Raw genomic sequence first — 11,680 nt, 5'->3', positions numbered from 1 at the left:
TCAGTTCTTAAGCCATGAAAATTGGGAAGAATATAAGGTGATATATATTTCATTATTTCTATGGTATCTAGTTCATCAAAGATGAGAAATCCATAAGGATCTAGTTCTCTCCTACCTCCTCTACCACCTTGTCCTCCACCACCTCTTTTATTTCCTCCTCTACCTCTTCCACCTCCAATCCTAAGTTCACCAATTACATTTTTTACTTTTCCTTCCCCTTCTCCTGCCATTGTAGACTCTTCAAAACTAATATAAGGTTCAGCAATAGGATTATCTACTTCTTCATCTTTTTCACATACTAATGGAATTTTAGAAAATGTTTCTTCCTCTTCCTGACTAGGCACTTATAACTCTTGTCCTAAGAGTTGTTCTCCTATTGAAGAGAGAAATATAACTCCTTCAATAGGGGATGTAGGTTCCTTAACTAAAAATTTCATAGAAGAAGTTGGTGAGTCTATAGGTTGAATTTTTGACCTGTGCACCTCAGGAAGTCTATGTCTACTTGCTATGGATGGAACGCGAGTGTCAGTGGATGGTGTGGCACTACATGGTCTAGTTGAGGTGAGTGGTGATGTTGATATTAAACTTTGTCCTCTACCTCTACTTACAAATCTACCCCTATGTTGTAGCGGTTGCAACCACCCTCCAAAATTTTACCTTCACTTCATTTTGGAGCCTCCCTACCAAATTCCTAGCAACTCATCTTACACTGACAAGGTACTTGTGCTTTCATTCAAATTTTATCTTTTTATTTACAACTTGTGTTTTCTTAATTTATTTTTTTTCTAACCACAAGATGGCCTCTTCACTTGGTTGCATCCAGTTCTAGCATTGTCTTGATGATCTGCGCAATCCTAGAGGGAAACTATCCTTGCTCTAAAAAAATGTGCAGTTTAGCCCAACAGTGACCTTGGGCTCTAGAAGTGTGCAGACCCAGCTAGCAACCTATCTTTAGCTGGGAAATTGTGCAGAGCATGATAGTACACTCACCCTAGGAATTGCACAGAAGTATTCCCTCAACTGCTGCCCGATGCATGTGTCAGTATGTTGTCTGGTTCTCCCTAGGACTGCGTAATTTCTCCACGCATGCATGGTAGCCTTTCCTGAAAAGGAACATAAAAAATCGAAAAAGTATCCCTAAAAAATAGGGATATTTTTTTCGTTGTTAGAGTTACACTTGTGTTAATTCTATAAACTCCCGCCATGAGTCGCTTTTTCGTAGATATTTGGCCTTCGCATGAAAAACCCTAAATCTATCAAATCTATTTAATTGACATCGCCAGAGCTCATTTTCACATTCTATCTTGGAGCTCTAGCATTCCCGAGGAGATCTAGGAACCTTTGGCAAAGTTGGCGCAGCTTTTCCAGTTAAGTCTTGCTTTTCTAGTCTTTTGTCGCTTTTTTTGTCGCTTTTATTTCCTTGGCTTGTGAGAGTGTTATTTTAAATGTTTTATTTAATGACCACTGGCGTCTTGGTTTTTTTTATCTTGTACAAGTTTTTTTTTAATTTTTTCATTGCCTTTCCTAAGTGTCGCATGCATAACCCAGTTTTTGCACTAACGGTCATCGTTGTGGCGACTCTTTCCATAAGATTCATTATTCTTCTATTTCACTAATTCATGTATTTGTTTTGATTGCATGAAACACCATTCACTAAGATCTACACCCACCATTGCTCACACATTCAAATCTACTTGTTTTCACATTGCTCTTGGGAAGATCTGGGCTATCATGGCCCAGATCTAGTTCTTCCGAGTATGCACTACGCATTTCTGGATCTCAAGGCTCTGCCTTGGCTCCAAGAATTGCACAGAGGCTACCAGTGACTGGCTCCAATTGTGCACTGCACAATTCTAAGAGCCATCCCTAGATTCTTTCCCACTGGAATTGTGAAATGTGCAGTCCCAGCCAGCATCAGAGCAAGACTAAACTGTGCATTGCGTAGTTCCAATCATCAGTAAGCCACACTAGACTATGCATTACGTAGTTACAGTCATCATCATCTCTTACTAGCAGCTGGGACAATGAAAAGCATAGATCCAACTGATAGTCACTCACTTCTTAAACATAGAATTATGTAATCTTGCCCAACAATTACCTAGTTTGTTGTATGATTTTCCTTGAAGTTCTTTTGATTTCAAGCTAACATTTGCATGCCATGACTATCCTCTCTATCTCTAGGTAAAGCAGTTGTTGAGAAGTTTTCAGCAATACAAGTAACATGGCTTGCAAGAGAGATAGATCAAAGGATATCATCGAGAGAAGTACTAGAGATGTAGTTGAACAGGTGTCAATGGACATGCAAGTCTATCCAGACACATAGTTGTTCATAGAGAAGGACATGAAGATAACATGGCAGGAAATCAAGGATATATTTATAGGCCGCTTCAAGGAACTTGATCTAGAAGATCGAAAGGCTATGTCAACATCCACAAGTCAGGCTTGTATAACATTGCATGTCAGTACCCTGCCTTCCCATGTGTAGACATCATTCACTGGATTGTCTCACATACTAATCCCGAGATGATGACATTAAGTAGTGTCAATGGAACACAACTTTCTACCTTCAATACGGAAAACTATCATCAAATGTATCACTTACCATACCTAGTGAACCGCATGGATGCACTATTTTATACCCCCAACAAGAATATGAACACTAGAGACATCATGAAGCATTGGGTAAAATAGTCATCGAAGTTCAAGTCAACACCCAATCAAGTTTACAAGACTAAGTCACTTCAAGGCCAGCCAACTCTTAATCATCTTTGCATGCTGCTTGTATGGTCAAGAGAGCATAGAAACCTTTCCGCAGAATTGGGTGGTTATGTTGGACTAGTTCAAAAATGAAGGAAGGTCATTCAACTGGTCATATATGTTGGCTCTTCAGCTGAAAGTGCATGTGACTAATGCCCAGAATACACCAATGAATAAGAAAGCGAAATTATTGTTGTCTCAGTGGGTCCTAACCCAAGTATAGAGTTATTTGTGCCAAACCAAACCCTACACTATTGGCGCTTTCAGCATCAATCCACATGGCGCAGACTAAAGTCTCACCTGAAGCAGTATGGGGGGATGTTGGAACCAATTTTTCAGATCCAGAGATCAATGTGGTATCTTTTTATGACCTCGATCTACCTTTGCACAGATCTCTAAGCCCTTAAGACTTAGTGCTATAATTTCCCTCAATTGGCCACTAGACCTCTATGAAGGTCTACGACTGGCTTTTGCGGACCCTCAACATGCAAGTTAGCTACTTACGTGCACCATAAATTATCCTTAGATTAGTATTTACTCAGATCTACCGAAGTGTTGGATAACTTTAGCAGAAAGTGTTATGATCTTTGCGTAATCACTTAACATTAATTGTGTTCAGTTAATAAGATGGATCAAGTAAATTCACGCATCAATACATCATTATTTTATAAAGACATCATTTCATCACAACATATATCGCAATCATACATAACAGAAGTAAAGAGATAAAACACAGGAATTTCTGCAACAATCTTCTTTATTGATCTTCAGTATAGGTTTACAGACTCAATACTTCCCTGTGCACTCAGCTGTAAGGGTCTGCGCACTCAGCTACGCCACTACTCTAGGGCTATGTGCACTCAGCTGCAGAGCCTTTCCTCTTACTTTCATGTGCTAACTCTCTAGACTCCTTTCACTGTACCCATAGAAAAAAGACTTCTATCTCTATCTATCTACCTTAGACTCTCTAAGACATGCTTATTTATACAATCCCATGGTCCATGGTCCATGGGTATATCTTCAAAAACTGACTCAAGTTTACATAAACGAGGGTAAAAACCCTTTTTGACTCTTAACTAACTTTGCGCTCCTTGTCCACAATTTTTGAAGACTTTACATCTTTTTTCATCAAAATTTGGGCTTTTTTCCCAAAATTGACCCAGGGGCCCCCATCCCAATAGGCCCCCAACAAAAAGGTCATGACTCACCCTCGAGTCACTCAGCTGGTGTGGTGATGTTGCTGCAAAGATCCCCCAGCTTCACTTGCACAACTGCTACTTTAGCCACGCTCTGTGTGGTTGCCTACTTCACTTGTTCAACCAGTTGCTCTGTAGTCAGTCCTTCGTTGGCTCGCTTGATCTTCTGTTGTGTGAGCTACAAGTTCTTAGCTTTTCCTAAATGTTGGCTGAGACTAGGTGGGCTTCATCCAATCAAGGACACAACCATGCCTTAAGCACTGCCTCTCTTTTTGTGTTTCTTCCACTTGTGTAAGGAGTTGCTTTGCCTCCTGCAACTTGGCAATTCGTTGTGTTGTAGCAATGGAGCATGTCATCGCCCTAACCTCATCATACTATTTCTAGACCTCACAGATATTTGTACTCAATATCTACAAGGTGGGATCTTCCTGCAGGGTTGTCACCACTTCCATGGCTTGTTCAAACAAAGTTGTGCAGTTAACAACCGCGGCATCCACAATAGCTATCCCTTCCTTGATGGCAACATTATGTTGTTCCCTGACCTTGGGTGGAGTGGAAGGCTGTGACTTGAGTTCCAACTCAATGATTTTCATATTGAGTTCAAATTGAACTTTGGCCACCTCTGCCTTTGCATCACGGATGCCCATAGTGAATTTCTAGATCTTGGCCTATAGTTTCGCATCCTCAGGGATGTGCAACTCTGGCACTGTTCAGCACACCTCTACAACCACTGCCACCAACTGGGCACTTTGCACCTAGATTTTATCCCTTTCCTTTGGGGCTTGCATCTTCTCGATGAACATTTATTCATTTTTCAGCCTATACTCACTAATTAAACTGAGAGCATGCTGCTCCCACACTCTCAATTCCGATGTCATTCTTGTCTGCAGTGCGTGAAGATATTCGTCGTGGAGCACTACAATATTGAGGCCGATGTTCTTCAAGGTGCTAATGATGATCTTGTCGTCCAATTTTGTGCTCAGGGACCCTTTTGGTAGTGAAGCTCTCCTGAGATCCATTGTCATGACCAGCTCGACAACCTGACTTGTCCCCGGTGCCAGGCTTGTTTGTGCAGCGCTCACCTGACCTGCACCCACCTATATTCTATTGGTCTGGATCTGCAGTTCACGCAAATCCTTTTGAATACTACCGAATGACTGCATGTGTTGTTGCTCGAATTTCTGCAACAATTCGGCGGTAGTGTCGCGCACTTTGTCCTCGATCTCGTTGAGATCACCTTCTGTCAGCGTAATGGGATCCACCGATGGTTTAGTCACCTTTTTCTTCTTGCAAGACCCCTCCTGCTATTGTTCTCTGTGCTTTGTTACCCAAAATAGGGTGCTCTGCCCCTCATCACCTCCACCATCCTGCGCCAACTGCTCTTCCTCCTTAATTTCAGGCCAAGGAGATTTGCCACTCTACTCGGAGTTGTGCTACTCTGGTTCAGCCTATTCCTTTGTGGCACGCTCCTTTTCCCTTCGGGCCTTCTCTTTGACCCCCTTCTTTCATTGCACAGCCAATTTTTGCACCACTTGCTTCGCTGCATCCTTCCACTTTTTCTCTGCTGAGCCCCCCGTGCCTTTCCTAGTACCTTCACCCAAATCAGACAGAGTATACCAATCTACTAGCCAGCACTTGATTACTTCATGTATGGTATCCTATGTAACTAGATATGGTAGATCAAACCACTTTTGTTGCAGGTCCTTCCATGCCTGAATGTAAACGCAGTGGAATTCTACCTTGAACTCAGCATATTCAGGTAGTTGTTCATACATGGTCAGGGACAACCGTGGGTGCTGGTTGATGGCCATGCGGAAGCTTGACTCCATCAATACCCAGAAAATATTTTTTTCAGTGACCCATGTGGGGTCCTTCATGGTCCAAAGGGAAGAAAAATATGCAGCTTCCCGCAATCAAGCCTCCATGGGAGGAATGTTGGGCATGGAATCCCCCCACAAAAGTTTTTGGGGCTCAAAGCCAAAGTTTTGGTCAAAGGTTTTATAAGACTCTGTGAATTGCGGGCACGGAGCGTGAAGTAGAGGTTAAAGTCATAGGGTTGTCTTCCCTAAAGTAATGTAATGTAATGTAAAGTCATGTTGACCTACCCATGGTCTGCGGACCATGGGATTGTATAAATAGAGCGAGGCTCTAAGTTGTAGAGATAGTTGATGATAGAAAAAGTAGCGAAGGAATTGGTCGAGATTAGAGTAGGATTCTAAGTGTATTGGGTCGTAGTAGTAGGAAGAGGCTCTACAGCTGAGTGCACAGAGGCCTAGTAGAGTCCGCAGCTGAGTGCGCGGACCCCACAGTTGAGTGTGTAGGGCGGTGTCGAGTTTGTAAGCAAGATTGAAGATTAATAAAAGAGAAGTTCATTCCTATTTCTATTTATGTGTTGTGCATTATCTTCTTTATGTTTGTATTGGGTTATGTATCTCATGCACTAATATGATTGTTGAATATGTTGTAATAACCATAAATATTACACACAAGTTAAGTAATCGGTTAAGTAGAAAGAGACTTGGGTATTATACGGGTCGTGCCCTGAGTAAGGTTTCATAGAAGCCACACCATAGGTTGCAAAGGGATCACAAGTGCATGTAGCGACAAGTCAGACCACGTACCTCCAAAATCCCATCAGACATCCCAAGGGTGCGGAAACCTAGTTCTAGCACCCTCCCATACTACTTCAGGTGAGACCTCAGTCTGCGCTCCGCGGACTATTGCCAAAAGGGCCAGTAGTACCGAGATTTGCTTGGCTAAATCACCTCTGAACCTGGGTCAAGCCCATACAAGCCAACAAATGGTTCTGTTGCCAGGACCAGGATCTACATAAAGGATGTCTAATGTCATGCCACTAGAATCCTACAAAGAAAGAAATTGAAGAGTGGTTGGACAAGAAGATTCACGAGTTCACAGTGCAGGAAAACAGAAATCTGCGAGTATCTAAGGAACAATGGTTGGATCGCTACTTGTACACTGAAATCCACGAAATTTTCTTTGCATATTTTCTATCTGAGTTATATGAGTGGATCACGAAGTTAGCAAATAGCTAGGGAAGGTGTAGGCTCAACAAACCAATAGTGTGGACTCCGGAACTAGTGCACAGACTAGAAGCCTCAGAAGATAAGATAGCGCGAGCTGTGGACCACTGGCTCGACCAAATAATAGGAGGATTTATCACTGAGTTCGCGGTAGACATGACCATTAGCTACAATGAGGCAAAGCGACATTTTCTCAAGGGACCATGAGGTAAGTATATTAAATCTTTGAACACTTGGATTAAGATTTTATTGTGTGAAAAGTGGGTTATGCGAATAAATTAATGTTTGGGAATACACGAAGTAGAAAGATCTACAGAAGCGAAAGTAGTGAGGAGTTGTAAAATAGTCCCTTAATTTCACCCTTGCGGGAAAGCAAGGAGGAGCTCGCAAAAGTCTCTCTGAGAAGCGCGGTTAGTTTGATAAGATAGAGAATTCCACGTTTACCACCCCCACCCACACTGCCACCTATTTCACCCTCCTCACCTCCATCTCCACTCACTCCACTTTTGCCACCAGTGCAGCTCAATATGGCAAGTGCGATCAAGCTGTCAGTGTTCAAAGGAGTAGGAAATGAAGATCCGAACCAATTCTGGTTCGTGGTAAGAGCAGTATGGGAAGCACGGGGCATTGTGGATGATAATCTTAAAAAGGCTACATTGGTGAGCGTGCTGCAGGATCTTGCATTAATGTGGTATATCAAGCATCCTAATGACCACCAGAAAGCAGGAATTGCAAAGATCTAGACCGCATTGAACAGGGAATTTAGCAGGGCAAAATCAGAGACACAATCAATCATTGGGTTTAAGGAGATCGTGATGCTCCCAGGCGAGACCCCCTGGGATCTAGACCAAAGGCTAAAGAGTATGAACCGTAAAGCAAATATGACGTTAACCGAGGCATAGCATCATGCATGGTTTATGGCCTCACTTACGCCACACTTAAGGACGACATTTTCACAGCAAAAACTTTCCACCCAGACCAAAGCATTGGAGATGGCAATAAGATTGCATGAGACTCCTATACAAGACCCTAGGTTGGGAGTCCAACAAATCCACGTGCAACTGCAGAATCTATGTCTGGAGATGCAAAGTTTGAAACAGGATAGGACAACTTGACTGGAGGTGCGCAAGGAAGTATGGTGCATAAAATGCAAAGGCCAAGGGAGCAACAAGAACCATTGTCCAGTGTTCGCGGACTACTTGGCAAGGGGAGGGCCAATGCCATTATGACCGGAGGCACAGGCGGGGCTGAGCGTAGCGTCTGCATTATGGTCCGTGATCTACTAGATAGGAGGAAAACATACCATGGATAATTGTCATCTATTACAGAAGTATATGCAAACGTCCCAGCAATTGTTTTGTAATTTCTGCAGATCGGTAGGCCATGACGAATGCACCTGCCGAAGCTATGAACTAATGATGGATGAGACTCTTTCCTATAGGGTACAGACCGAAACGCGAGCCCTCGACCCAAATGCAGGGATGGCACGTGCTGGGTTTCAAGGGTGTGGTTAGGGTCGAGATGGAATGGGACCAGGAAGGGGTCGCGAACAGATATTTTTTTACAATTGCGGAGGGCCAGGGCATTATGCCTACAATTGTATGAACCCAACTAGGATATCATGTTGGTATTGTAATCAGTTTGATCATGAGGCAGAATATTTCCCTTCGTTGATAGCGAAGATGTACTCCAGCCCCCTCTGACCCATAATTTACAAATGATGAGCTCTAAACCACGCAAAGAAGACCCAAATGTAAACATGATGCTCAGGAGTGGTATGGCAATGGGAGATGATAAAGTGAAGTAGCCAGAAGACAACACGTGGGTTCGCAAGGCTCCTACAAAGGAACCCGAGTTTGACTTAGAACGCACGAAGGAGACATTCATGGAAGCTAAGAAGAGCTTCACAGAGGCCTCCACTTTAGGTAGTAAGGATCAACTAGAACTCGGGATGTATCCTTCAATGCTCACTACCTTTCTGGAGACATGCATGAAATTGTTGCATGACAGCAAGGCAATCAAAGGGCTATATGAACTTATCACTAGGTGTGCAGGGTTAGGAGAACCATGCATGGTCTGAAAACTTGGAAAGCATGCATTGCGCAAAGGAAGGGAGATCAGGTTGACTGCACAAATAGGCGAGTATGAAATGGATTAGGTAATCTTGGATCCCGGTTCGAACGTGAATGTACTACTAAATAAAACATGGGAATGCATGGGTAGACTCACATTATAATGGTCCCCTATTTAGTTATGAATGGTGAATGAACAGAAGATTTTGCCCATGGGAAGATTGCAAGGGGTGACAGTCGATATTGAAGGCATGAGCACACAGGTGGATTTTTAAGTGATAGAGATTATCGATGGCAACAATCCCTATCCTGTGCTACTAGGAATAAACTGGGCTACTGATATGAACAGGGTCATAAATCTGAAGAAGCACAAAATGATCTTTGAAAAAAAGTCACTACGCGTAGTAGTACCGCTAGATCCAGCCGAAGGAGCACGATACACCGAACTAGTGCATAATGACGATAGTGATGACAATCTTGACTATATCTACAAGATAACTGTATAAGGAGAAGATTGGGTGAATCTGACTACAGATGGAAGGATTTTGTGGGAGCACGAAATCTCCTGCACTTTGAATTCAGACGAAGAGATAGAGTGATGGCAGAATCGGCTGCATGAAGTAACAACAATGAACTGCAACATTATGATAAGGTCATTGCGTTGTGTAACAAAAGAGGCAAGGGAGCTGCCGATATATGACGGATTGTTAGCGGTGGATGAATTTTTGAGAAAATTTGAAAGTGCAGTACTAGAACAACAGTAGTTCGATGCATTGAAGTGGGCACTACGCGCAACACCCGCACGATGGTCAGGTACACATCAAGGAACTTTTGAACACTGGCGTGGATGTAGAAGAATGATGCGCCTACGTTTTGGAAAACTCCAGCTTCAAACGAAAGCCAATCAGTAGGGGTGGAACAACTTATGTGCCCACCTTTCCTAATGGGTAGAGACATATGATGTACAGTCTGCACTAGCACACACCACCCCTAGCCTAGAGAATCGAAACAAACCATAGCAGCAGGAAAGGTGACGTGCATTACCAATTCTCCATGACGAGGCATTCCATAGGGTGCGTGGTGTACTAAACAAGGTTCACCAAGTGAGACGAACTGATTGGGACCTACGTGTGCCAGCGGTTCGATGGGCCTATAGGACCTTGTGCAAAAACCTAAGCGCGAAGGTGATTCCAAAGGTGCGAAATAGAGTAGAAACTGAAATTTCTGAAGGGAATACCAAAAGGAATCCACATGTAATAGCTCTTGTAGTTATGACAACGCACGAAGACCAAGACGAATGAATCACATAGATACGTGAGGATGACCATATAAGGATTCGAGAAGCCATTCGACGAGGGAACCTTAGACTTCATGAACTCAAAGAAGATTGGGTATGATAGAGGAAGAAAAGCATGTTGAAGGATGCTGAGATCAAAAGAATGGAAAACAAGGTCACGCAAGCATGTCTTATCGATAAACCAAGGATGACAAGGCAAGATACGGATGGTCATACAATTGAATTAGAAGATTGTCGCCGAGAATTTATGACTCTGCTACCATGGCTGAGACCACACCTTACCAAATGTAGTAACAAGGGGAGTGTACCACATAAGGTAGAACATGCAGCGCCGACTGTTGCGAGGGAAATTGAGGAGTGTCCATGGACTATATTGGAAGGCGAATTGAAGTCTCACACAGATGGTGCAACCACCTGACTAGCCGTAGGGAGCATAGTCTCAGCACTCCAGACAATTGAAAGAGAGCATGGGACTCTAAAAGAGTCTGTTTGGGAACTGCGGGATGAAGGAGGTGCATGCAGAATCAGCATGGTACAAGGTTCCTGCCTGCGCATGGGGGGCTGCGCCACCGCGCGGGTAAACTGGGAAGTAACTATTGGCATCTCTGTTCATGATGAGATGTCCAATTTAAGGAAAAAGGGAGTGGGCAGCGGGCAATTAAGACACGAATTAAGAACTCAATTTGGGATCATCTGCTGCCAAGAATGCATTAATGACTCAAAAGTGGGGGTAATGGTCAAATTCAAATTCAAAAGATGCTATAAAACTCCCAAGGCTAGCCACGAGACAACACTTGCTCATTTGAGATTTGAGCTATTACGAAGAGCACAGAGTGTTGAGTGCCAAGTGGTATTTGAGTTCCCAAGTTCGCGAACAATCACAGACAGTTCAAACAAGATGAAAACTACCAGGAGAGGTGCGGGTTTTGTATAGAGTACCGCCGAGGAAGCCACACAGAGCCCTACAATGTAGGTAAGGGATGCACCGGAAATTCCGAAATCACCTCAGATGCCGAGGCCCAAGAAGGATAAATAGGCAACGAGACCAGTCTACATGTCCCCACGAAATCTACGGTTTGGTAAAATTTCCATGGAAGAAAATGGCAAGGTTGTCAACATTGAGACAGATGATGAGGAGGAGGACCTCCACGCTCTCATAGATGAGATAGAGGTAGATGAAGAAATGGAAGAAGACATCCAGCCGGTGCGCACTGCAATAAAACTGCCCGAGTATGTTCCTCCACAGAAAGGGAAATCTAAAGTACCCAAGGATTTGGATGCCACTAAGAGCACACTCCAAACCCCTCTCCTCCTAGA

Source organism: Pinus tabuliformis, chromosome 8 (assembly GCF_031772625.1).
Source record: "Pinus tabuliformis cultivar Carrire ecotype Pingquan chromosome 8, CPIR1, whole genome shotgun sequence".
NCBI lineage: Eukaryota > Viridiplantae > Streptophyta > Pinopsida > Pinales > Pinaceae > Pinus > Pinus tabuliformis.
This window is presented reverse-complemented; position numbering follows the sequence as displayed.